Below are 4,334 nucleotides of genomic sequence, written 5' to 3'. Positions count from 1 at the left end.
AGGGGAGAGGCAGCAGGAACCCATCTGCATCTGTAAGTGCTGTGTGGCAGCATCTGACCTCTTCACAAGCCTTCTGGCCTCTTGCCACTCAGACTGTGGGACATGGACCAGACACCCCAGCCTCACCTGGGAGCTGGTTGGAGATACACAATCTCAGGCCCCACCCCACCCCCTCCCTAGACCAACTGGGTCAGAATCTGCATTTTACATGACCTCCAGCTGAGTCACGTGCATGTTAATGTTTGAGAACTGCCACTCTGGTGCTAGTGTGTCTGAGCCTTTACAGAATGAAATATATACTATTTTTATTATAAATTACTCGGAAATATTTCTGTATACTATTACTAGGGCAGTATATTGATTTTTCTTTTCAGAACTGTAGGTATAAGTAGCTTATAATAAGTATGAATTTCATTTCCGAATAGGTAAAAGGAACGTTCTCAAAGATTTGTTGCATCAAGAGGGGCAGGTTCTGATGGTTTATTCATTCTTGAAACTTTAATTGGGTGCCTACTCCTGCCAGACACAGCCAGGGTAAAGGATATTAAAGTGAATTAAGACACACTTCCTGCTGGTGATGGAGCTCAGAGGCAAGAGGGGGAAGTGGGTATATAAATTATTTCAATACGGGACAGAAAGTGCCAAGAGAGTGAGAGAGACAGACACACACACATATGTGCCAGGGTTCAAGTTTCATCAAGGATGTGTGCCATTTGACCATTTGTACCAACCAGGGTCCACACTGGAATAAAGGAATCAGTAAGTGTGCTGAGCTGAGCAGGGAGGGGGCCAGCAGGCAGAGGGATGCCTGGAGAACTTGGGTCCTTGGGGAACAGCCTGCTTGCCCGTCTGCCTCTGACTCTTTCTCAGTCTCTGTTACTTGGAGTGAACCTCTAGGTCTGCACTTCTCCAGACCCCAACATGCTCATCTGTCCTGTGGTTCTATTTCTCTGCACACCTTCTTTTTGTCTCACCTGCCTAAACTCTCCAGAAGTTCTCATCGTCCAGTCCACCCCCTCCTATTGCCTCCAGGTTCTTCTTCTTGTTATGTGCCATTGAGTCAGACCTGACTCAGCGACCCCTCCTTGGGTTTCCAAGGCGGTATCACCACAGAAGTAGATTGCCCAACCTTCTTTCTGAGGAATGGCTGATGGGTTTGAACCGCCAGCCTTCTGATTACCCGTCAAGTGCCTTAGGCACTATGCTACCAGAGCTCCCATCACCTCCAGCAAGGGATACTTAAGGAGACAAATGGGTCGGGTGTTGATGGAAGACTTCCAGCTTTCAAACTCATCCTTTGGATCATCTGGGCACCCCCAGTGGCTAATGGATGGTACACTTACAAGCTCATTACGGGGCAGTTCGGTAGAGAAATGCTAATGCTCACAGGGCCTGCAATCTAAATAGGGATGGCTGTAGATAAATAGATATATGTGCATGCAAACACACACAAACCCGATTCATTTATATCAGATGAAAGCCCAACCCATTTGAGGCGGGGAGGAAAAGGAGCCTGGTCTTGTCCTCCACATGATTTTGAAACCGAACTTCCCCAGCAGCTGCTGATGAATTATTTGTGCTCTGCAGAGGTACAGATGAATATGCTGCTGTCACCCCCTAAATCTCCTTTATGACCATACATTTGCCTTGGCCCACCCTCCCAGGGACAGGGACTTCCAAGCATGTTTGCATTGGCCCAGTTCCCAAAGAGGTTTGCCATTGAAGACCTACTTCAAGCAAACCATAGACATCCCACATTTACATGTGAGCCTGGCACATGAACTTCCTGTTTACAAATGAGCCTGGCACTACCCAGAGGATGTCCACCTTGACTGTGGAGCTCTGAGGATTAACATGACAACAATGCCCATGCCCAAGATGCTGAAAATGTACTTCCATATCCTGGACTGAAAAGCTGCTGATGTTCCCCAGACAGAGGGACCGCTCTTGCCCATCAAAGCTCACTTGACTCTGAAATTCTCTATCAAGGTTCCGGATGCAGGTATAAGCTCTTGTGAAAGCCAACTTCTGTGTGCACTGCCATCAACCTAAAGGTAAGTTTTAGTTGCTCCCTCCTCATGCTGTTAGATGCTGCCCAGTCAACTGCAACTCACAGCAACCCTATGTACAGCAGAACAGAGCACTGCCTTGCCCTGCATCATCCTCACACTCCTTGCTATACTTGAGCCCATCGTTGCAACCACTGTGTTAATCCATCTCACTGAGGGTCTTACCTCTTTTCTCTGACCCTTTACTTTACCAAGCACTATATTCTTCTCTTTGCTGAAAGTGAAGATGACTTGAAGCACTTACTGATGAAGATTAAAGACTACAGCCTGCAGTATGGATTTCATCTCAACATAAAGAAAACGAAAATCCTCACAACTGGACCAATAAGCAGCATCATGACAAATGGAGAAAAGATTGATGTTGTCAAAGATTTCATATTACTTGGTTCCACAATCAACCCCAATAGAAGCAGTAGTCAAGAAAGCAGACAATGTATTGCACTGGGGAAATCTGCTGCAAAGGAAGAAGAATGAAGAAAACCAAAGCTTCATGGGAACAATTAGTCCAAGAGACTGGTACACCATGCGATCCTCAGCCTACACAACTATGAGACCAGAAGAACTAGATGGTACCTGGCTACCATTGTAGGGGGATCTACCACTTGGAGGGGTATCTGTGTAGGAGATCCTGGAGAGAGTGGGAGAACAATGTGGAACAAAACTCAAAATGATTTGGGGGGGGGAGAGCGACCATCTTTGCTGGTCCGATAGAGCCTGATGGAACCACTGAGACTATGTCTCCTAGCTGCCCTTCAGTTGTGGAATTCAACCCATTCCTGTGGCTTCCAGCCAAACAAAAGACAGGCATATGAAGTGGACATTTACACTAGGTAGATACTCTCTTTGGATAGAACAATCATGGGAAAATATAAGGGCTGTGTATGCACAGGGACATAGCTCAGGGGGCAGGAGTGTGTGGAGGGAAGAATACAGGGAAGACATAACTATGGGAAGAAGTGGGAGGGGAGCTGTTGCATTGTGGTAAATTGTAGTCAATGTCATGAGACAAAGTGTATGTGAACTACTGTATGGAAAGTGAATTTGCTCTGTAAACTTTCACCCAAATCACAATTAGAAAAAAAAAAAACAACTGCTGCAAAAGACCTCTTTAAAATGCTGAAAAGATGTCTCTTTGAAGACCTGAGCCGTGGTATTTTCAATCACCTCATGTACATGTGAAAGCTGGACAATGAATAAGGAAGACCAAAGAAGAGTTGATGCTTTTGAGTGGTGGTATTGGCAAAGAATGCTTAAAGTACCATGGACTGCCAGAAGAACTAACAAGTCTGTTCTGGAAGAAGTGCATCTGAGATGCTCCTTGGAAGTAAGATGGCCAGACTTTGTCTCACCTACTTTGGTTCATGTTGTCAGAAGGGACCCTTCCCTAGAGAAGGATGTCATGCTTGGTAAAGTGGGGGGTCAGTGAGAAAGGGGAAGGCCCTCAATGACGTGGACTCAGAACAGTGACTTCAAGGATGAACTCAGGTATAGCAAGGATTGTGGGGCTGGCACAGGACCAGGCAGTGGTTCGTTCTGTTGTACATAAGGTTGCTATGAGTCAGAGTCGACCTGACAGCACCTAACAACAACAACAACAACATCATATCCTTCTCCAGGGACTAGTCCCTTCTGAAAACATGACCAAAGTAGGTGAGATGAAGTCTGGCCATTCTTCCTTCCAAGGAGCATTCTGGTTGTACTTCTTCCAGGACAGATTTGTTTGTTCTTCCAGCAGTCCATGGTATTTTCAGTATTCTTTGCCAACACCACAATTTAAAGACATCCTCCCTTCTCATACAGTATGTATAATGTTCATTTCTCCCACTTCTCTGAGTAACAGCGGGGCAATGGACACCAGAGCTGGCAGTGGATGCTGGGCACTGTCCAGTGCAGTGATCATGGTGGTCACTAACGCATGTCCTGGAGTGTCTCTGTCTGGATCTGAAACCTGACTCTGTCACTTACAAGCTGTGTGACACTGGGAAAGGCAGTCAACCTCTGAGCTTTGGTTTCTTTTCTGTAATGAAAGTATAACAATATCTGTATCTCAGGGTTTAGGAGGTTATCAGAAGGGACCATTCCTTGGAGAAAGACATCATGCTTGGTCAGCAAAAAGAGGAAGACCCTCAAGGAGATGGATTGGCACAGTGGCTACAAAGGGCTCAGGCATGGCAATGGCTGTGAGGATGGTGCAGGACCAGGCAGTGCTTCGTTCTGTTGTCCACAGGGTCATTGTGAGTTGTGCTGGCCCCTAACAATGAACAG

This window comes from Orycteropus afer, unplaced genomic scaffold (genome assembly GCF_000298275.1).
Source record: "Orycteropus afer afer isolate SDZICR_OR568_19922 unplaced genomic scaffold, OryAfe1.0 scaffold00281, whole genome shotgun sequence".
In the NCBI taxonomy this organism is placed as follows: Eukaryota; Metazoa; Chordata; class Mammalia; order Tubulidentata; family Orycteropodidae; genus Orycteropus; species Orycteropus afer.
The sequence above is the reverse complement of the archived record's forward strand: the minus strand, read 5'-3'. Positions refer to the sequence as shown.